Source organism: Dendrobates tinctorius, unplaced genomic scaffold (assembly GCF_039654945.1).
Source record: "Dendrobates tinctorius isolate UK_male_01 unplaced genomic scaffold, ASM3965494v1 ptg000003l, whole genome shotgun sequence".
In the NCBI taxonomy this organism is placed as follows: domain Eukaryota; kingdom Metazoa; phylum Chordata; class Amphibia; order Anura; family Dendrobatidae; genus Dendrobates; species Dendrobates tinctorius.
This window is the reverse complement of record NW_027361671.1, coordinates 78,597,820-78,622,166: the sequence shown is the minus strand read 5'-3', so window position 1 is coordinate 78,622,166 and position 24,347 is coordinate 78,597,820. Positions and strand designations below refer to the sequence as shown.

Sequence of the window (24,347 nt, the reverse complement as noted above, 5' to 3'; positions counted from 1 at the left end):
GTCTTCCATTCATCCCCATGCTTAATTCGAATAAGATTATACTCCCCCCTGAGGTCAAGCTTGGTAAACCAGCAAGCACCTTTAACTCTGGAGAATAGATCAGAAATCAGTGGTAATGGATACTGATATTTAACAGTAATTTTGTTGAGGGCACGATAATCAATACAAGGTCTTAATGATCCATCCTTTTTGGCTACAAAAAAAAACCCGGCACCTAAGGGTGACGAGGATGGTCTAATATGACCCTTCTCCAACGCCTCCATAATATAGGATCGCATAGCCTCGTGCTCGGGTACAGATAGATTGAAGAGCCGACCCTTGGGAAATTTACACCCCGGGCTCAGTTCAATTGCACAGTCATAACTCCTATGAGGAGGCAGAGACGCAAACTCATTCTCACTAAATACATCATAAAAGTCCGCCAAATAATCAGGAACATCATGCGACTGAGGAGAGGTGGAAAACAACAGAGCCTCACTAAAGGCACACCGACAACCCCAACTCACCACAGACACAGATTTCCAATCCAAAACTGGATTATGAATTTGTAACCAGGGAAACCCCAGAACAATAGTATCATGCAGATTATGCAACACCAAAAATCTGCACTTTTTCTTGATGGTCTGGGGCGACCCACATTACCACCTGGGTCCAAAACTGAGGTTTATTTTTAGCCAAAGGAGTAGCATCAATCCCCCTCAAAGGGATAGGCGTCTGCAGAGGTGTCATCGGAAATCCACAACGTTTAGCAAAATCCAAGTCCATTAGGTTTAGGGCTGCTCCCGAATCCACAAAAGCCTTGGCGGAAAATGTGGACAGGGAGCAGATCAGAGTAATAGCCAGAAGAAACTTAGGTTGAACACCACCAACAGAAAACGTGTGTGCAAAGCGTTTCTCTCGTTTAGGACAGACAGAAATAATATGCGAGGCATCTCCACAGAAAAAACACAACTTATTACGCCTTCTGAACTCCTGACGCTGCTCTCTGGAAAAAACTCTATCACATTGCATAGGTTCAGACATTTGTTCAACAGGTGGCAACACCTCTCGTGCAGCTTTGCGTTCGCGCAAACGCCGATCGACCTGAATGGCTAATGACATAGAATTGTCAAGACCAGAGGGAACAGGAAATCCCACCATAGTATCTTTTACGGCTTCTGACAACCCCTTCCGAAAGAGAGCAGCCAAGGCATTATTACTCCAGGTAGTAAGTACTGCCCACTTTCGGAATTTTCGACAGTACAATTCTGCAGAATCACGACCCTGGTTCAATGACAGCAGGGTCTTTTCAGCCTGATCAATGGCATTAGGTTCGTCATACAACAACCCCAAGGCCTGAAAAAATGCGTTCACATTAGTCAGAATAGGATCATCTGGTTTCAAAGAAAACGCCCAATCCTGGGGATCGCCACGCAGCAAAAAGATGACAATTTTAACCTGCTGCGCGGAGCTCCCTGACGAGTTAGGCTTCAAAGCAAAAAATAACTTACAATTATTTTTGAAATTCAAAAATTTAGACCGATCCCCAAAAAATACATCAGGTGTAGGAATCTTTGGTTCAGCAGCATGTGAATGAGCAAGGTGGGCGGAAATTCCCCGCACTTCCGCAGCGAGCTGCTCCACACGATCAAACAATTGCTTTATCTCCATTGAGAGAAAAAAAAAATTCCCCCTACGGCCTCAGAGATATAGAGGAAAAAATATACACACTTTTTTTTTTTACAATTCTTTCCTGCTATTGAGTACCCTAGGATCTGCGGTATGACGGGTGATTCTGTTATGATTGAGTCACCGTAGGAGGCAGACACAAAAATAGAAGCTACGTCCAGAAAACCAGAGAAGTTGGCAACTATCAGATTGCAGACCCCTGAACCTATCAACATAACTAGCAGTAGCCGTGGGGGGTTCCTACGATGCCCTAGACCCCTCGATCACAGCCGGAGCGCTAAATAGCCTAAAGACAGAAAAGGAAATCTAAACTGCCCCAGAGCAGACCCCAAAGTAAAAGGCAGCCCCCAACATATAATGACGGTGAAGCAAGATGAAAAAACACTCACACAGATAGAAAGATAGGCTGAGCAAACGATGGGGCTCAAGCTAGCTAAACAGAACAGGAAAGGAAGGTTGCTGTCTGCAATCTGCCAAAACCCTATCAAAGACATAAGCCAACAAGCTGATATGAAAAAGACCCTGAAGCAGCTAGGCTTCAAAAACTAAATCAGCACTCAGGTATTTTCAGAAGACAGAGCTAAAGGAATTCAGCACACCCCAGCAGGGAATGGCAGAAATCCAGAAAAACAAAGCAAAACAAAGTCTAAGCACAAATGCAAAAGGCCGAGCAGAAAACTTAGCTTTAGAGGAGCAGGAATTCAGACTGATCTCCAAGGATCCCACAGAGAAATCACCCGCAGGGCAGAAGGGCGTCGGCAGCCTTATATCCAGTCAGTAACTCCACTCAGCTAGTCATCATCATCAGACTCAGGTGTTTGATAATCAGGCTCACTACCTTTCTTTACCAGAAGAGGGAGTTCCTCGGGCCTCAGTAGTGAAGGGGAAAATGAACTCACAACAGTGCAGGATGGAGACAAATGGGGCAGGAATATGGGGCAGGATGGAGACAGATGGGGCAGGATGGAGATAGATGGGGCAGGATCACGGGGCAGGATGGAGACAGATGGTGCAGATTCGTGGGACAGTATCATGAGACAGATGGGGCAGGCTCATGTGACAGATGGGGCAGGATTATGGGACAGATGGGGCAGGATAATGGGACAGATGGTGCAGGGTAATGGGACAGTTGTGGCAGGATCATGGGACAGATAGGGCAGGATGGGGAGATCATATGGGGCAGAATGGATACTCATGAGGCCAGGATGGGAGAACATATGGCTGGAGCCAGGAATGAGATACACGGGGGCCAGGATGGGGGATATTATTACCATAGGGCTTATTAAGGGATATTATTACTGCAGTGATGTATTCATTTATTTTTTTTTGCGTATACTGCTTTAAGTGGGGAGGCTGTCCTATTACTGTGCAGAGTGATACTATGTTGCCTTTTTTTCTTCATTTGGTGTAGTGTAGAAGTTGAGGAAAAAATAAGTAATGTGTTCTGCAAGCTGTGCTCTAGATAACTGTGTTATTTCCTGCAGAGATGAGCCTTGGCTGGAAGAAGTGATGTCGATCTGTGCTGGATGAAGATGAAAGACTTCGTCTAGAGGCGTCACTGGTGAGTCAGTGTGTTACCTATACACTGATACTATACACTGTATACTATATACAGCAGTCCTGTGTACAATGTCACCAGTGATCACTGTATTACCTTTACATTATACACTATATACTGAGCTCCTGTGTACAATGTCACCAGTGATCACTGTATTACCTTTACACTGACACTGCATACTAAGTACAGATCTCCTGTGTATAATGGCACCTATGGTGATATTAGTAATGTGTTTTTTTATTACTGATCAGTATTGTAGCATTCAGTCACAAAGTGGTGGTAATATGCTCTCCGGCCATGGTGTGGTGGTATTTGTTCCTTGTATGTGGTATTATTAGTCACCATGTGGTGATAATATGTGGTCTGGTCATGGTACGGTGGTATACTATTGGTCATGTTAAAAATTTAAAAATATACCTAAATTGTATTGCATATTTTAATAAATGTTTAATAGATTACAGTAGGGCCCGACCAAAAGAGTCTACCGTGTCATGGTGGCGGCTTAAAAAATCTTTTGGCCAAAACAAATGCTGCTGGTTATATGTATGATCTGCTGATGGGCACTGTTAATGTGTGACTGGTGAGAAGTGGAGTTTTTCGAGAGAGCGGTGGGGCTTTGGACAATTCAAGGGGTGGAAGCCGGACTGGGGTGGAGCCTGGGCAGAGTGTCAAAGGGGCCCTGAAAATGTTGCCAGTATGGGGCCCTGAAATTCCTAGTGGCAGCCCTGAGCATATGTAATTGTTCACTATTTGGACAACCCCTTCTCTATCACCATATTCCCCCACAGTATGTACTTACCTCCAGTACCAGAACCGTCCCAGTAACGTCAGCATCGTTCTCCCAGTGCTTGCGGAATTCTGTTAGGTCACATGAACCCTACAGTGAATCAGCGGCGGCTAATGAGCAGCTTTAGTTAACTTCCTTAGGACGAAACTCACATTAGGAAAAAGTGAGAGTTTCTGCTGGAGACTCATGTGACCCCTGGGAGACCCAGTGCCGATGTTGCTGGAATGGCACCAGCACTGAAGGTAAGTACAGTACAGACTGATATTATTTTATGTGGGTGAATATGGTTGTAAGGTTTTCAGATGTTTCATGGAGCCTGTTTTGCCCTCGTCCAAGATGGAGTCTGGTACTTCGCCCTGTCCTTGAACTTCCTGTCAGTCCTGTTATTTAAGTCCGGGTCATCAAAGACTCCTTGCCTGAGTATTTTGTTGTGGTGGCTTCTGAACTTCCTCCTGATTTGCTTCTGGAGTTCCTACTGCTGCTCATTTACTCTGTGCTCTGCCTCATCATTTCCAGCTGCCTTCAGTCCCCTTTGCTGCTTCCTGATTCTGGCTGTGCTTATGACGCGCCCAAGGGGCCGTGGGATACTCGGTACCGATCCCGTTAACTTCAATGAGAGATGTCACAGTGGCGGTGACCTGGTCCGTCGCCCCAGGCGGTCATGTAATAGGGGTAGAATTGGATGGGGATAAAGTTTATGTAGTGATTCGTGACGCCAGTTGGAGCGTTCGACTGTAGTATAGCTGGCACTGCAGATGATCCCTGGGGGAGTAGATGGTGACGGCAGTGCAGATGTTGAAACCCTCTTCAACCAGGGCAGACCCCAGAGATTGTGATGCAAGTAGAAGGCACGGAGTAATAAGGCAGGAGACAAGGAAAGTCACTTTATCATTTACTGTAGTTCAGGTGCAGTTCAGAAGAAATATTACAACTCTCACCAGGTTACAGTCTGTTCTGCAGAATGGGAGTTATCCTTTCTCTCTGTGGTGACTCAATGTAAGCTCCCTGCTATTCTAATCCCTTCTGGGACCAAGGCTTCCCAGAGTCTAAAACTTCCAATATAGCCTCTACTCGCTGTGTATTTCTCCTTTGGCAACTTGCAGCATGGATCCTGTGTGTGAGCAGCTCAAGTTCCCACTTGCACTATCCTTCATTGATCCTAGGTTGTTGCAGTTTTCCGGGGAGAAAACACGATGCTGTTGGTTGTATAATCCCACACAGTCTCAGCTTACCACCCTGCACTGAAAGCATGCATGGTCTAGGGGTTGACACCCTGATGCTTCTTAGCTCTCACTCCTGGATCGAGCACATGTCTTAACATGGCTTCCAAGAATTCTTCTTCTCCTCCTTCTTCTTCACACTGAGAACAACAGCTCTCAACTCCTCTCCCTCCCAGTTAGGGTGTGTCTGCAAAGCTCTAAGCTCCTGACAAGTAAGTGAGTGAGATGAATTGTGTGTGTGTGTGTGTTGTGGTCTCTAGCAGAGAAAGCATAATAACCATTGTTCACAAAACACATGCAAAACAGTACATATTTAACCCTTTTGTGGCGGTAAAGATGCAGGGTGCCACATTCCCCCAGTTAAATGTAGCACGTCCTCGGGCTACACAAGGAACATAAGCATATAACAAATGACACAACATTTAACCTGAGTATAAGTAAACAGTCCCAGCAACTGAGTTGAGTCGTGGATTACAGCCCAAAGCCACTTCTGATTTGTTGGATCATCCCTGAGTGCAGCTGCAGGGCACACAGACCATAATAGAAAATTCACTGCACTGGCTGTTTTAGATGGCTTCCTGCCAAGGCATGATGAACAGTTTTTCTTCTCAAGTTTAAGAGTCTTTACAAGAGTTCTTGTAGTAGAAAAAGGCATTGTAACTACTGAAATCTCACATTTGTCCATGTGGGCACAAATTGTTTAACATCTTTAGTAACGTTACCTAAGGCAAAGTTCAATGTAAGTACAACTCAAAACTAACTTATTAATCTTAGCATATTTTACAAATCATTTCTATAAATCATTTCTATAGCAAGAAGGGGTTTGGCCCTGTGTGCTACGCTGTGATCTGCGCAAGATAGGAATACTAGGCAGCCTACGAATCTTTGAACCTACCATGGGTACAACAGGTTCACTGCTGACTGTGGGCAAGTTTTTTGTTTGTTCCTCATGCACAGCGTTAGTGGTTAGCATTAGCGATTCATCGCTTCCAGAGCAATTTGGTGTCTCTGGTAAAGACCTTTGTGGGAACACCATCACTGGAACTACCACTGCATTGTTAACTTGTAGCCAAGAACTAGGGAATTCACTTAGAACAGTGCGAATCTTGGTATCAGTCTTTTCTTTTAGCTGAGAATCTTCCTGAGTCTCAACTTTTTCACGTAATTGTGCTGGACATACTTTCAGATTGTCTCTGGATACCGTAGTACACGTTTTTCTGCCATCTTTGGAGATGTATATACTTTGCTGTTGTTAGAGCTAGATGGTTGAATAGTGTAAGGCTGAGCCTCCCATTGGTCATCTAACTTGTGGTTTCTTCTCTTTTTCTTCAGCACTTGTTCACCTGTTGGTAAGGGATTTGCCACAGCATCTCTATTAAAGTTCCTTTCCTGTTTTTGCCTAGCTTGCGCAAGACTTTCCTCTACACATTGTTGAACTTTTTGATACTGCAGTTGTCTTTCTGTATTCCAATCAGTGTCCAATTGGCTGGATATGGTTTCAGGAGTTAGGACTCCCATTTCCAGGTCGATGGGGAGTTTACCTGGACGTGCATGCATCAAGAAAGCTGGGGCATATCCTGTTGCGCTGATTGGGATATGGTTGTACGTTTCAATCAAATCAGGCAATTTCTCAGGCCATTGGTTCCTTTCTTCTAGTGGTAGGATCTGCAATGAATTGATCACCAGATGATTTAGTGTTTCGCAAAGACCATTGCCTTGTGGATGGTATGGTTTAGTTCTGATCTTTTTACATCCATAGAGGGAGCAAAATTCTTGAAAGACTTCTGCTTCGAAGGCTGGACCTCTGTCTGTCAGCACTTGATCTGGGTAGCCATGAGGTCTGCAGAAATATTCCTGGAATGCCTTTGTAGCTGTTCTTGCTGTTTGTTCTTTCACAGGAATGAGCACTAGGAAACGGGAATAGTGATCCACTATTGTTAAGGCATAGGTATACCCTGATTGGCTCAGGGTTAGTTGCACGTGGTCTAGGGCCACCACATCCAAAGGTTGTTTAGTGATGATGGGCTTCAAGGGGGCCCTTTGATTGGCAGAATTCTTTCTTCTGAGATTACATGGGCTGCATTCCCTACACCACTGTTCAATGGACCATCTCATACCTGTCCAGAAGAAGCGGTCGCGAATGACTAATTCCAACTTTTTCCAACCAAAGTGTCCCACTTGATTGTGGTAAGCTTCTAAGACCATGGGCACGTCCTTTTTGGGGAACACGATCTGCCATACCAGTTCATGCGTACGTGGGTTAATAGATCAACTTGCCTTCATAAAGGAACAGCTTCTTTCTCTCTTTCCACAACTGTTGGACCTCTGCAGGCACATCAGGAGCTGGAGATGAAGTTCTTTGACCATACATATAGCTGGGTCACTGCTCTGCGTCTCTGCTCAACCATGGTGAGGTAGTGGATTAAGGGAAACTTCGTGAACGGCAAGACTTTACCCTATCACGTGGTTTGAGTCTTGGGAGGCACTGTGGCGGTGGAATGCCATCATCTCTATTTCTTCCAGGTCTTCTAGATCTTCTGCTTGATCAGGAGCATTTGACATACAGGACAAAGCATCAGCATTGGCGTTTTCAGTGCCAGCTCGGTATTTAATGACAAACTCATAATTGGACAAATGAGCCATCCATCTTTGTGCCGAGGTGCCGAGCCTGGCAGTCTCCAGATGGGTCAACGGATTGTTGTCCGTGTAGATGGTAAATTTGAATGAGGCCAAATAGTGCTTGAACCTCTCGGTCACTGCCCAGACGACAGCCAAGAATTCTAGCTTGAAGGAGCTATATTTGGTAGGGTTCCTCTCAGTAGGACGAAGCTTCCAACTGGCATAAGCAATGACTTTCTCCTTACCCTGCTGCACTTGAGATAGGCCAGCTCCTAACCCAACATTGCTGGCATCGGTGTGCAGGATAAACGGCTGATCATAGTCTGGATACGCTAAGATCTCTTCTCCAGTAAGTGCTTGCTTAAGGCTGTTGAATGACTCATCCAAACTAGCATTCCACTCAATCAGGGGACTCTTGAGAAGTACCTAGCTGATTTTAGTGCTGCTAGAGACTCCTCTATGCGCGGTAAGGGGTATGCATCTTTGTGAGTAATTTTGTTAAGTTGTCTGTAATCTACACACATGCGCATTGTACCATCTTTCTTTTTGACTAACACCAGTTGAGCTGCCCAAGGACTGTAGCTATCTCTGATTACCCCTGCTTGTTTCATTTCCTTTAGCATACCTTTTGCACACTGATAATGAGCTGGAGGTACAGGATGATACCTTTCTTTGATAGGTGGGTGATCTCCTGTGGGGATGTTATGTTGAAACTCTTTTGCCTGCCCAACATCCAAGGGATGCTTACTGAAAACCCTCTCGTATTCTTGCACCACCCGCTGCACTCCATTTTTCCGATGTACAAGAGTGGAGTCGGTGTCAACATGTATCTTTTGGAACCATTCCTCCATCTGAACAGAAGAGCCTTTGCCATCCGTCGTTTCGGACGGATCCAAGGGTTCTACAGCCTGAATATCATTGTTGCTGACTGTGAAAAGTTTGGCTATGGTTGCATAACGAGGCAAGCAAGCTTTCTCCTCTCCACAGTTCAGAACACGTACCGAGACCCTGCCCCTTTTAACATCGACAATTCCCCTGGCCGTCAGCACAGTAGGTCTCCTATCTGAGTAGACGGGTTCAAGGAGAGCTTGGTAGTCCCGTCCTCTGATGCCTATGACTGCTCTGCACCAAGCATAATGGAGTGGGGATCACTCACCCTTACACTACCAATCTCTCCACCAGGTAACACCACCTGCTGTTGCTGAAGAAGGGCCTTGATATCTTTATTGAGGGCATGCTGTTCTTTGTACGGGGCCGACTCGGCTATGTCTTTCAAAATGGTTATGACCTCACTTGAACAATTTTCAATCACATTTGTGCCCAATGTTATGATAGGTGGACACTCTCCTCTTTCCACCTCTACCACCACAAGACCTTGAGCTTTGAGCTCCACCTTCCCAACTTTAATGACAACCTCTTTGTACCCCACCTGTGTCAAAGGTTGACCATTACTTGCTATTAAAGACAAGTTACCATCAGGAAGTTGGGTGAAATCAGCATCAGTCCAATATCTTTGGTACAGTGTGTGAGGCATTGTGGTTACCTGCGATCCAGTGTCCAGGAGGGCAGTGAAGGGGATACCATCCACTACCACGGGTATAAGTGGATGTCCTCCAACAAACCTGTTTCTCCAGTTAGTTGGACCAGGTTGTCTTACTCCTGGGGGGTGGTCCTCGGCCCCAGGGGTCGCCCATTTAAAGGACATTCTCTTTCAATGTGATCCACCTTATTGCACCGTCTGCAGATGGGTCTTCCACAAGAGTCAAATCGGTCTGTTGTTCTCCTGCTGGAGCGAGTAAGTCGTTGCTGATGTTGTGGCATCCTCTTTGGCCGTCGCCTTGGGAGATCATCCGGGCTTGATGCTAGTTGGATCCTCTCTGTGGGGGGACAAGTCTGGAGAATCTGAACAGTTTTAGATAGACCAGCCATATTTTTAGTCAGTTTCTGTACTTGCAGCCATAAATCTGCAGTAGAATCATCAACTGGAATCTGCACATGCTGTACTGCAGGAACCTGGGGTGAGGATACTGCCCCCTGGTGGTATGTAACTGCTGGATGTTTAACTGGCTCAGTGCAGACATAGGTAAATTCTCTTAATATACGTATGGATCTGTCCTTAAACTGAACAAAGTCCATGTCAGGGTTCTGCAATGACATCATGCGCAGTTGTGCCTTACTGGAATCAGACAGAAGACCTTCTATAAACTGTTCTTTCAGCATTTTGTCCTCATCTCTTACACTGTCTGGATCAATTTGTTTAATGGCCTGCAGTGCCTCCTGCAGGTTAAGGGCATAGTCTCTGACAGTGTCCTGTGATTTCTGTCTGCAGCTGAAAAATCACATTTTTATTTCTGAAGCAGTACGGGTGTCAAAAGTATCCTTTAATTTAGCAAAAATGTCTTTTACAGTCTTTTTATCAGTTGCTGGCAAGATTTAACTTCTCTCTGAGCAGTGACACTGAGCTGACTTGCAGCACCTCTGACATAGGGTAAATTTCAAACATGCTGTGCAGCTTCCCTTTGAAGTCACTTAAGGTGTTATGATGAGTCACCGAAGGAGGAAAAAACAAAATACTAGCTAAGTCCAGAAAAACCAGAGAGGTTGGCAGCTATCGGATTGCAGACCCCTGAACCTATCCACAACAACTAGCAGTAGCCGTGGGGGATTCCTACGGTGCCCTAGACCCCTCGATCACAGCTGGAGAACTACATAGCCTAAAGACAGAAAGCGGAAAAACTAAACTGCCCCAGAGCAGACCCCAAAGCAATAGGCAGCCCCCAACATATAATGACGGTGAAGCAAGATGAAAACACTAACACAGATAGAAAGATAGGTTGAGCAAATGATGGGGCCCAAGCTAACTAAATAGGACAGGATAGGAAAGCCGCTGTCTGCCATCCGCAAAAACCCTATCCAAAAAGTGCCAACCGACTGATAGGAAAAACAGGCCCTGAAGTCGCTAGGCTTCAAAAGACTATATCAGCACTCAGGTATATTCTGAAGACAGAGCAAAAGATCAACAGATCAGAGACAAAAATGGAATTCAGCTCACCCCCGGCCGGGGATGGCAGAACTCCCAAAAAACAAGGCAAAACAAATACAAAACTGAAGTGTACAAAGCAGAGCAGAAAAACTTAGCTTTGAGACACAGGAATCAGACTGGTCTCCAAGAATCCAGCAGGATCACCAGCAAGGCAGAAGGGCGTCGGCTGCCTTATATCCAGTCCTCAATTCCAGCCACCCAGTCATCATCTAGCTGCCCAGGTGTTTGGTAATCAGCCTCACTACCTTCCTTCACTAGAGGAGGGAGTTCATCAGACCTCAACAGTGAAGGGAAAAATGAACTCACAACATTAAGGTGTGCAATTCACCATTGTACTGTAGCAGCCATATTGCACTTGGTACATAAGGCATGGTGAGAGTCAATATGGGAGCTGCAGCTGCTGCACACTGAGCGTCGCTGAGATTAGACATCTTCCCCACCCTAGTTATCCCTTGCAGGGGTGTGACTCACCATTTCAGTTGCTGCAGGTCGTTGCTCCTGTAGGACTTTAGGCATGCACAGTAATCCTACAAAAACTACAAAAGACAAAATGAGAGGCATGCACAGTAATCCTGCTCGAATCCTGTTTGTAGATGCCAAAAATGACGCGCCCGAGCGGCCGTGGGATACTTGGTACCGAGCCCGTTAACTTCAATGGGAAATGTCACAGTGACGGTGACCCGGTCCATGGCCCCAGGGCGGTCATGTAAAAGGGGTAGAATTGGATGGGGATAAAGTTTATGTAGTGATTCGTGACGCCAGTTGGAGCGTTCGACTGTAGTATAGCCGGCACTGCAGATGATCCCTGGGGGAGTAGATGGTGACGGCAGTGCAGATGTTAAAACCCTCTCCAACCAGGGCAGATCTCCAGAGATTGTGATGCAAGTAGAAGGCACGGAGTAATAAGGCAGGAGACAAGGAAAGTCACTTTATCATTTACTGTAGTTCAGGTGCAGTTCAGAGGAAATATTACAACTCTCACCAGGTTACAGTCTGTTCTGCAGAATGGGAGTTATTCTTTCTCTCTGCGGTGACCCTGCTATTCTAATCCCTTCTGGGACCAAGGCTTCCCAGAGTCTAAAACTTCCGATATAGCCTCGCTGTGTATTTCTCCTTTGGCAACTTGCAGCATGGATCCTGTGTGTGAGCAGCTCAAGTTCCCACTTGCACTATGCTTCACTGATCCTAGGTTGTTGCAGTTTTCCAGGGAGAAAACACGATGCTGTTGGTTGTATAATCCCACACGGTCTCAGCTTACCACCCTGCCCTGAAAGCATGGATGGTCTAGGGGCTGACACCCTGATGCTTCTTAGCTCTCACTCCTGGATCGAGCACATGTCCTAACATGGCTTCCAAGAGTTCTTCAGTTCTTCTTCTCCTCCTTCTTCTTCACACTGAGAACAATAGCTCTCAACTCCTCCCCCTCTCAGTTAGGGTGTGTCTGCAAAGCTCTAAGCTCCTGACAAGTAAGTGAGTGAGGTGAATTGTGTGTGTGTGTGTGTGTGTTGTGGTCTCTAGCAGAGAAAGCATAACAACCATTGTTCACAAAACACATGCAAAACAGTACATATTTAACCCTTTTGTGGTGGTAAAGATGCAGGGCGCCACATTTGCCTCCTGACCAGACTTTTAAATTGTGGCGTTCCACATCTCTGGAACTGCTGTGGTCCGTAAGACTTTTTGATTAGAGTTGAGCGAAATGGGTCGAAAAAATTCAAAAGTCGCCGACTTTTGGCAAAGTCGGGTTTCATGAAACGAAACCCGACCCTAGGATGAGGTCGGCCACGAGGTCGGCGACTTACGCGCCAAAGTCGCGTTTCAAAAGTTTGTTTTGCGCTCTTTTTCAGCCAATCAGGATCCACGGACACTGTGGGCAACGTGATGACCTAGGCACGGGTCACCACCATCTTTCAGAAGGGCATGCAAGTGATTGGCTTGCTTTGGTGGGCGTCACAGGGGGTATAAAAGGGCGTGCACGCCGACCGCCATCTTACTTCTGCCGATCTTAGTATAGGGAGAGGTTGCTGCTGATTCTGTAGGGAGAGCGTTAGGCAGGGAAGAAGACAAAAAAACTGCTTCTGCTGCTAGCGATTTGACCTGCACAACACACAAGTCACTGTGTGTGCAGTGCAAGGGGAGGCTATATTGTGGTGTATCAGTGGTGTTGGTTGTTGGGCTGCCTTTTAAGGCTTCCTGACACGCTGGCATTGCTGTTTACCCACTGCTCCGCAAACTGCTTTTTTAAAAGCAATCCAATCTCCCTTATCCTCTAGTCACTTTTGTCACAGCTGTGCCATCGAGCGTGTCACATAGCGCTCAGATATCAGTGGGCCTCACACAATCCACAAGTGTCCAGTGTCCAAAAGTGTACGCAGAGATTCAAAATCTCCATTATCCTCTCGTCACTTTGGTCACAGGCAGCTGTGCCATCGAGCGTGTCACATAGCGCTCAGATATCAGTGGGCCTCACACAATCCACAAGTGTCCAGTGTCCAAAAGTGTACGCAGAGATTCAAAATCTCCATTATCCTCTCGTCACTTTGGTCACAGGCAGCTGTGCCATCGAGCGTGTCACATAGCGCTCAGATATCAGTGGGCTTCACACAATCCACAAGTGTCCAGTGTCCAAAAGTGTACGCAGAGATTCAAAATCTCCATTATCCTCTCGTCACTTTGGTCACAGGCAGCTGTGCCATCGAGCGTGTCACATAGCGCTCAGATATCAGTGGGCCTCACACAATCCACAAGTGTCCAGTGTCCAAAAGTGTACGCAGAGATTCAAAATCTCCATTATCCTCTCGTCAATTTGGTCACAGGCAGCTGTGCCATCGAGCGTGTCACATAGCGCTCAGATATCAGTGGGCCTCACACAATCCACAAGTGTCCAGTGTCCAAAAGTGTACGCAGAGATTCAAAATCTCCATTATCCTCTCGTCACTTTGGTCACAGGCAGCTGTGCCATCGAGCGTGTCACATAGCGCTCAGATATCAGTGGGCCTCACACAATCCACAAGTGTCCAGTGTCCAAAAGTGTACGCAGAGATTCAAAATCTCCATTATCCTCTCGTCACTTTGGTCACAGGCAGCTGTGCCATCGAGCGTGTCACATAGCGCTCAGATATCAGTGGGCCTCACACAATCCAAAAGTGTCCACTGTCCACAAGTGTGTGCAGAAATTCTAAATCTCCCCTGTCCTATAGACACCTTGTACCTTGTTTTACATTACTATATAGTTTGTTGGATTTTGTCTACATTTCTACCAAAAATGAGGAAGGCTGGTGGAAGAGGCCGTGGAATTGGGCGGGGGTTGGCAGCTGGTAATGATGGTGTTGGTGGTGGATCTGATGGTAGTGGCAAGAGCAAAATAGGACCGAATGCAGGAGGTGCTGACCCTGCGTCATCGTCTGGCTACATAAGGCCTCGAACGCTTAGTTTTCTAGGAGTTGGCAAACCGCTTTTAAAGGCAGAGCATCAGGATAAAGTTTTGTCTTACATTGCTGACTCAGCCTCCAGCTCTATCGCCTTCTCTTCTTCAGTTGTAAAAAGTAAAAGCACTGAGTCGTCATTGGAGGCTCATGTTCATGAACCACACCTTTCCTTGTGTCCTTCACCCCAACCAAGATTGAAGGATGACGCAGGCCATACTACTGATTACTCCATGGAGCTGTTTTCACATACCATGCCTGGATTATCAAGTCAAATTGTGAATTACCCAGGCCAAGATGAATCTGACATGGAGTGCACTGATGCACAGCCGCTGATGGATGATTCTGCTGGTACATTCACTCAGAGCACTACATTGTCCTCGCAGTGTACAGAGCCAGATTTTGACCCTGATGAGACTCAGGTGCCCCTTCCCGCACACTATACCACCATACACGGTGACACAGAGAAGGGTGCACATGACATAGAAGAGGAGGTGATGGATGACCCAGTTGTTGACCCAGATTGGCATCCATTGGGGGAAGAGGGTGCTGCTTCCAATAGCTCAGATGAGGAGCATCCACAGCAGACATCGACATCGCAACAGCTGTTATCTGGCAGGCCCGGAGCACTCCAAAGACAGGTTCCAAACATCAAAAGAGTTGCTGGACAGCTTGTCCAGAGGGTCAAAAGATCACAGCGTGCTAGGCCGCAAAATGTCTGCCAAAGTAGGAAGAGTGCAGTGTGGCACTTTTTTGAACAAAATCCTCATGATCAGGCCAAGGTTATCTGTAAGAAGTGCGCAAAGACCTTTAGCCGAGGGAAAAATCTGAAAAATTTGAATACCAGTTGCATGCTTAGACATTTAACCAGCATGCACTTGCAAGCGTGGACACAACACCAAACCTCAAGTGCCACATGTGCAACTGATCACAACGAAGGTAGTCAGCAACGCTACATTGTTTCCCCCACTGTAAGCCCACCGGTTAGCACAGCAGCAAATGTTGAGGTGTCGTTGCAAGGCCACAGCAGTCAGGGAATCCCACTGTTATATCAACGAAAGACTGATTCTAGGCCATCAGAAAGAACACCAACTCCATCACCTTCATCAACCCTCTCTCAGTCCACCCTGTCCACCGCTACTTCCACCATATGCAGCTCTCAAGTCCAGCTCACCCTCCCAGACACTATGAGTAGGACAAGAAAGTACTCAGTCTCTCATCCGCGTACACTGGGTTTGAACGCCCACATTGCCAAACTAATCTCGTTTGAGATGATGCCCTTTCGGTTGGTGGAAAGCACAGCTTTCCGCGAACTCATGGCCTATGCAGTACCACGCTATGACCTACCCAGTCGCCACTTCTTCTCTCGCAAAGCCATCCCAGCCCTCCACCATCATGTGAAAGACCGCATTGTCCATGCACTCAAGCAGTCAGTGAGCGGAAAGGTGCACCTCACAACTGATGCATGGTCCAGTCGGCATGGCCAGGGCCGTTACGTGTCCATCACTGCGCACTGGGTTAATGTGGTGGATGCAGGGTCCACAGGGGACAGCGGTGGTGGGACAGTGCTGCCTAGCCCACGGTATAGGAAACAGTTGGCTGTAGGCGTTCGACCCTCCTCCTCCTCCTCCTCCTCCTCCTCCAGAAGCGAAAGCTCGTCCACAGAGCGCAGTCGTACGAGCACTCCATCTGCAGCTGCCACTGTTGCACACGATGTGTCCCCCTATCGAGCAGCTAGTGGAAAGCATCAGCAGGCTGTGTTGCAGATGATGTGTTTGGGCGACAGACACACCGCCGAGGTGCTGGCCGAGTACTTGAAGCGACAAACTGAGTCATGGCTGGGCAGTGTACATCTTGAGGCAGGCAAGGTAGTTAGTGATAACGGCCGTAATTTTGTGGCAGCCATAGCCCTTTCAAAACTCAGCCACATACCTTGCTTGGCTCACACCTTGAACCTGGTGGTGCAGTGCTTCCTCAAAAATTATCCGGAGTTAACAGCCCTGCTCCAGAAGGTGCGAAGACTGTGCGCGCACATCCGCCGGTCGCCTGTACACTCCGTTCGTATGCAGAAGCTGCAGCGATTGCTCCACCTTCCCAACTACCGCCTCATTATCGACATTGCAACAAGGTGGAACTCCACCCTGCACATGGTGGAGCGGCTGTGCGAGCAGAGGCAGGCCATAATGCATTTGTGGGAGGATACACGGCCAGGCACTTTGAGAGCAGACATGGAGTTGACAGGCGTGCAGTGGTCGAAGCTGAAAGACCTTTGTAAAGTCCTTCAGTGTTTTGAGGAATGCACACGGCTGGTAAGCGCAGACGACGCCATCCTAAGCATGAGCATCCCACTTATGCGTCTGCTCATGCAAACTTTGACGCACCTTAAGGAGCAGGCGTCTGCAGCCAATGTTGATGAGGAGGAAGAGGAGGAGGGAATCCTTGATGACATTCAGCCATTGTCTGCTCAGGGACCTCTCCTGGACGAGGTGGAGGAAGAAGAGGAGGAGGAGGATGATGGGGATGATTACTTAGGGGAGGAGGATGCATCTCGTGGGGCAAGTGAAAATGTTGGCGTCGCAAGGTCTGGTACAGGGTTTGTGCGTGACTGGAGTGATGTGGATTTGCCAGAAAGTGCTCCTCCACCCAGCACTCGCAGTGCATCATTGACACCGGGAACATTGGCCCACATGTCAGATTATGCCTTGCGGATCCTAAAAAGGGACCCCCGCATTGCCAAAATGATGAACAATGACGACTACTGGTTGGCCAGCATCCTGGATCCTATAAAGGCAAATTACAAAACATCATGCCACAGGAGAACCTTGACCTAATATTGGCTAATAAACAAGCAACTCTGGTAAATCGGTTGCTTGAGGCATTCCCAGCACACAGCAGCGGTGATGGTTCTCACATGAGCCGTACGGGCCGGGGGCAGCTTGGCAGAGGTGTTCGTGGTGCACACAGCAGAAGTGGCGTTGGAGACAGGGGTTTCATGACAATGTTGTGGACTGATTTTTCAAATACCGCTCACACAACTGGTAATACTGCATCGATGGAAAGTGACAGGAGACAGCAGTTGTCAACTATGGTTACAAACTACTTTTCCTCCCATATCGATGTTCTCCCACACAGGTCATTCCCCTTTGACTATTGGGCCGCTAAACTGGACACCTGGCCTGAATTGGCACAATATGCCTTACAGGAGCTCGCTTGCCCAGCTGCAAGTGTGCTATCGGAAAGAGTCTTCAGTGCAGCTGGATCAATCCTGACAGAAAAAAGGACCCGTCTGTCAACCCAAAATGTGGATGATCTAACCTTCATTAAAATGAACCACGCATGGGTTTCCAAGGATTTTGTCCCACCTTCCCCTGATGACACATAGGGTGACAGAAAAATGGCTTGCTTTGGTCCACCTCTTCCTGGTACTTCACCTATTTCGCCTTTTGCATCAGCTGAATGTCCAACATCAACATATGCCACTTTCTAAAACTCCCTAACTGTGCTGCCTCCCCCCCCATGGCCGGGGTAACCACCTAGCGCACGACACCATGCGAGTGCCGTTGCCCTGGACAGGTGGGTAGGCCGACTCTTGGGCGCGGGCACTGGCACAGGGTCCCTCATAGTGCAATCAAGTGTCTCTGACGGTGGTGGTGCACACCCGCCGTCAGACACACCGCTGTACTATGAGGGACCCAGTGCCAGTACCGATGCCCACGAGTGGGCCCCCCTTGCTTGGGCAGGGCCCCAGCATTTGCAATCTTTACCTCTCCCTGCTCCTCCGCTGTGTAATCTGGGCCGTCAAATCCATACTGTGCCTGACACCGTCTGAGCCTGCCTTCTGAGACATATATTTTGAATGTGTACGCTATCCATACATGTTATCCAGGGATACGGTACCCTTTCTAACCTTTGTGCAATCACGTGCAATCCATACTGGGCCTAACACCGTCTGAGCCTGCCTCATGCTGTATAGACATATATTTTGAATGTGTACGCTATCCATACATGTTATCCAGGGATACGGTACCCTTTCTAACCTTTGTGCAATGACGTGCAATCCATACTGGGCCTAACACCGTCTGAGCCTGCCTCATGCTGTATAGACATATATTTTGAATGTGTACGCTATCCATACATGTTATCCAGGGATACGGTACCCTTTCTAACCTTTGTGCAATCACGTGCAATCCATACTGGGCCTAACACCGTCTGAGCCTGCCTCATGCTGTATAGACATATATTGTGAATGTGTACGCTATCCATACATGTTATCCAGGGATACGGTACCCTTTCTAACCTTTGTGCAATGACGTGCAATCCATACTAGGCCTAACACCGTCTGAGCCTGCCTCATGCTGTATAGACATATATTTTGAATGTGTACGCTATCCATACATGTTATCCGGGGATACGGTACCCTTTCTAACCTTTGTGCAATCACGTGCAATCCATACTGGGCCTAACACCATCTGAGCCTGCCTCATGCTGTATAGACATATATTTTGAATGTGTACGCTATCCATACATGTTATCCAGGGATAAGGTACCCTTTCTAACCTTTGTGCAATCACGTGCAATCCATACTGGGCCTAACACCGTCTGAGCCTGCCTCATGCTGTATAGACATATATTTTGAATGTGTACGCTATCCATACATGTTATCCGGGGATACGGTACCCTTTCTAACCTTTGTGCAATCACGTGCAATCCATACTGGGCCTAACACCGTCTGAGCCTGCCTCATGCTGTATAGACATATATTTTGAATGTGTACGCTATCCATACATGTTATCCAGGGATACGGTACCCTTTCTAACCTTTGTGCAATGACGTGCAATCCATACTGGGCCTAACACCGTCTGAGCCTGCCTCATGCTGTATAGACATATATTTTGAATGTGTACGCTATCCATACATGTTATCCAGGGATACGGTACCCTTTCTAACCTTTGTGCAATGACGTGCAATCCATACTGGGCCTAACACCGTCTGAGCCTGCCTCATGCTGTATAGACATTTATTTTGAATGTGTACGCTATCCATACATGTTATCCGGGGATACGGTACCCTTTCTAACCTTTGTGCAATGACGTGCAATCCATACTGGGCCTAACACCGTCTGAGCCTGCCTCATGCTGTATAGACATATATTTTGAATGTGTACGCTATCCATACATGTTATCCAGGGATACGGTACCCTTTCTAACCTTTGTGCAATGACGTGCAATCCATACTGGGCCTAACACCGTCTGAGCCTGCCTCATGCTGTATAGACATATATTTTGAATGTGTACGCTATCCATACATGTTATCCGGGGATACGGTACCCTTTCTAACCTTTGTGCAATCACGTGCAATCCATACTGGGCCTAACACCGTCTGAGCCTGCCTCATGCTGTATAGACATATATTTTGAATGTGTACGCTATCCATACATGTTATCCAGGGATACGGTACCCTTTCTAACCTTTGTGCAATCACGTGCAATCCATACTGGGCCTAACACCGTCTCAGCCTGCCTCATGCTGTATAGACATATATTTTGAATGTGTACGCTATCCATACATGTTATCCAGGGATACGGTACCCTTTCTAACCTTTGTGCAATCACATGCAATCCATACTGGGCGTGAGAACGGCTGGCGAGCTGTTAAGCAAGCTACAGCACCTGTCCAGACAAGTACAGGGATTCCCTAGCGAGGAGACTTATTTGATTGTTTTCAATGTTGGGACAGCAATTTTTGGGGAGCACTATACTCTGGAGAATGATAGATGGGGCCCACCATACACTGGAACATTCCAAAGGTGGACATCAGACACTGGAGCAGCATTTACAGGGCCCATTATACACTAGAGCATTAGAAATGGGGCCCATTATGTTTGGAGCATTATTTGGGCCCATAAGACAGTGGAGCTTCATCCATGGGGACCAACATATACTGTAGCATTATGTGGAGCTCATCATATACTGTTTCAAACATTATATGGGACCAATGATTCTGTATGGAGAAATAGATGGGCCTCGTCATGAGATGTAAAAAGTGAGGTATTTTTCATTGTACTATACCGCTATTTATCTGCCGTATCGGAGCATGATGAGTTGTGGTATGTGTTAAAGGGGCGCTCTTTCGCCCAGGGCACATGAAAACCTGCAGCCAGCCATCCCCCCCCACAACTTTAGCCAAATAACCCCCATTTTTCAGTGCGTAACTTATATTATGAAGTTAATTAAGGTTGACAAGCTTAAGTAAGAAGAATTGATGCTTTTGGCATTCAAATGGGCACTGTAGGTGTGTTTCCTGTCCTCCTCTCACTGCCGACTTTTATTCCCCATTGACTTACATTGGGTTTCGTGTTTCTTGACGACCCCGACTTTTCCCTATAATCGGACGATCTTGCTCGACCCGACTTTTGGAAAAGTCGGGTTTCACGAAACGAAACGCGACCCTAAAAAACCAAAAGTCGCTCAACTCTATTTTTGATATTATGTTCTGAACATTAACTCCTGAACTGTGTCTGTGCGGCTGCGGTGCTGGACTTTGCGGGACTTTTTCAGCCCTAAAGGAAGTACACTGGAAAAGCTTCTCATTGTGGTTCACCGTCTTCATATTACTGGATTTCCATGAAAGGTGTCGGCTTCACTGTTTGCGTATTTCTGGGCTACCAAGTATAAGTGCAGGTCGCACTCTTACTGCATACAATTTCTGGACTTGCTTGCATTAGAGGTTGCGCTCCGCTGGCATAGCTGCTGAACAGTTCTGTTTTGTGCTGTTTTGCTGTTTTTACAGTTTTTTGGTCTCAACTTTGGTCTCAGATTCGTTTATCCCACGCAATCAGATTCCATAGTACCCTCATATATATTACAACGGTGAGAGACAACCCTTTTAAGCATTGGAATGGGGCGACACAGCAGAAAAAAGAAAAACGGTTCCAGAATCAGTGGATCAGCACCAATTGGAGAAGGTACTCAGTTTAAATTTGCAATTCCAGTGAGAGGTCCTCTATAAGTAGTCAAGTTGAATCCAGCGCTGCCCCCGGTCAGCTTCTCCATCCACTATTCTTGTTGACAGATCTCTCCCTATGTATACACATAAGATAGACCTGTCGATCAACTGCAACGGTGCAAGGAGAAGCCTACTATGTGCGGTTATAGACTAGTCACATCTACTGCTATGGTCCCTGGTCAGCTCCTCAAACTATGCTGTTTGGGTCATTTGCTCGTGGTTTGGACAGCTTGAATCAACTGACAGGTTCACTTTAAAGACTACAAACTACAGACCTACAGAAATCTGCAGAGCTACAGACAGAGCCAGTCATGTCTGCAAATCTCGGATGTGACTGACTAAAGTTTTCAAATGGCCATCTGAACCCGGCCTGATACTGAGACTGAGTTACAACTGTATATATTCTAGACAATCGCCTGTCCTATATACTGTACAACGTCTCTTTTGTCACAATAGTTTGCAACAATATATCAGTGCAAGAACTGTATCAGCCAAGTGTCATCATAGTTTGGTTTACACATGGATATCGACAGGGATGTAGTTGTGGCAATCACTGAGTTGTGAGAAATATCCACAGACAGAAAACAAATAAAATAGTGGAAGTTTGAAGGGGAAACTACATGCAAGAATTGCAGAACATTTTTAAATATCCAATTATTTCAAAATAAAACTGGAAATGCTACTTGCAATTGACTCTTAAAATCTAGGAATTCATGAAATATGGTGTGTTACTATGTAACGCAGAATGTTACACATAAAGGCTATCACTATCAGCTGTATAGTCATGGGGGCTTGGTTTGTGCTGTTACCTTGCCACAATTTTTCTCCTGCAGTCCAAACACAGTTTTCCAGATTATAACATTCTTGCTCAAATAATAACATTTACATGAGCTTGTGAATATTCCGGTACTTCTAGTCTGCCCAGTGTTTCATTTCTAGGCATTGTTGTTTGTGCTAAAGATCTGCCCTTTTGTGTAGAAATAAAAGGGCAGATTTACTAACACTGTCTATCATTTGGACAGCCTAAATTTTGACAAGGTCGTCAGAAAATGATACAAATTATTATTATTTATTATTATAGCGCCATTTATTCCATGGCGCTTTACATGTGAGGAGGGGTATACATAATACAAGTACAGTAATCTTAAACAATACAAGTCACGGCTGGTACAGGATGAAAGAGGACCCTGCCCGCGAGGGCTCACAATCTATAACGGGATGGGTGAGGATACAGTAGGCGAGGGTAGAGCTGGTCGTGCAGCGGTTTGGTGGATCGGTGGTTACTGCAAGTTGTAGGCTTGTCGGAAGAGGTAGGTCTTCAAGTTCTTTTTGAAGGTTTCCATGGTAGGCGAGAGTCTGATATGTTGTGGTAGAGAGTTCCAGAGTAGAGGGGATGCACGGGAGAAATCTTGTATGCAATTGTGGGAAGAGGAGATAAAAGGGGAGTACAGAAGGAGATCTTGTGAGGATCGGAGGTTTCGTGCAGGTAAGTACCGGGAGACTAGGTCACAGATGTACGGAGGACTCAGGTTGTGGATGGCTTTGTATGTCATGGTTAGGGTTTTGAACTGGAGTCTTTGGGTAATGGGGAGCCAGTGCAGGGATTGACAGAGGGGAGAGGCCGGGGAATAGCGGGGGACAGGTGGATTAGTTGGGCAGCAGAGTTAAGAATAGATTGGAGGGGTGTGAGAGTGGGAGGCCACAGAGCAGGAGGTTGCAGTAGTCAAGGCAGGAGATGATGAGGGCATGGACTAGGGTTTTTGCAGATTCTTGGTTGAGGAATGTATGGATCCATGAAATATTTTTGAGTTGAAGTTGGCAGGAAGTGGAAAGGGCTTGGGTATGTGGTTTGAAGGAGAGATCAGTGTCAAGGATAACCCCGAGGCATCGAGCTTGTGGGACTGGAGAGACTGGGCAGCCATTTACTTTAATGGATAGGTCTGTTGGGGGGGTCACGTGAGATGGGTGAAAGATGATTAATTCTGTTTTGTCCATATTAAGTTTTAGAAATCTAGCGGAGAAGAAGGATGAAATAGCAGACAGACATTGAGGGATTCTGTTTAGTAGGGAGGTGATATCCGGTCTAGAAATGTAGCTCTGTGTTATCAGCATAGAGATGATACTGAAAGCCATGAGATTCTGTGAGCTGTCCGAGGCCGAAGGTGTAAATGGAGAAGAGCAGGGGCCCTAGGACTGAACCTTGCGGGACTCCGACGGATAGGGGGCGCGGTGAGGAGGTGGTGTGCGAATGGGAGACGCTGAATGTCCGGTCTCCTAGGTATGATGCAATCCAAGATAGGGCCAAGTCTGTGATACCAAGAGATGAGAGGGTCTGTAGTAATAGGGAATGGTCCACTGTGTCAAAAGCAGAGGACAGCTCCAGGAGGAGGAGGACAGAGTAGCGTCGCTTGGCCTTGGCGGCTAGTAGGTCATTGGTGACCTTAGTTAGGGCAGTTTCAGTGGAGTGGTGTGGCCGGAAGCCAGATTGCAAGTGGTCAAGGAGGGAGCAAGAAGAGAGGTGGGAGGATAGTTCAAGGTGGACGTGTTGTTCCAGTAGTTTTGAGGCATAGGGGAGAAGTGATATAGGGCGATAGCTAGATACAGAGGATGGGTCAAGAGAGGGCTTTTTGAGGATAGGTGTGATTGAGGCATGTTTAAAGCTTGAGGGGAAAACACCAATTTTTAGTGATAGGTTGAAGAGATGGGTTAGGGTTGGGATGAAGACTGTGGTGAGGTTTGGGATGAAGTGGGATGGGATCGGGTCAAGTGCACAGGTAGTGAGATGTGATCTTGAGAGTAGAGTGGAGAGTCGATCTTCTGTAATGGTGGAGAAGTTGGTTTTGGGGGAGGAGGGCAGGGCAGGTGGGAGGAAGGGCACTGGGGGTTGTTGACGAAAACTGTCTCTGATGTTATCAATCTTCTCCTTGAAAAATGAGGCAAAGTCTTCAGCTGAGATGAGTGGAGAGGGAGGAGGTGCTGGGGGGGCGGAGGAGAGAATTGAAGGTGTTGAATAACTGTTTAGG

The 24,347-nt window shown here is 46.8% G+C and overlaps 1 long non-coding RNA gene across 1 annotated transcript in view; it reads left to right on the top strand.

The window, feature by feature from the left end:
* The first annotated feature begins 3,149 nt into the window (after positions 1 to 3,149).
* The window catches only part of LOC141091811 (uncharacterized), a 69,629-nt gene continuing 48,431 nt past the window's right edge, over positions 3,150 to 24,347 (top strand). Inside the window, exon 1 of the long non-coding RNA XR_012232594.1 lies at positions 3,150 to 3,229. This is a non-coding gene — a long non-coding RNA (uncharacterized lncRNA). The remainder of the gene's footprint in view (positions 3,230 to 24,347) is intronic.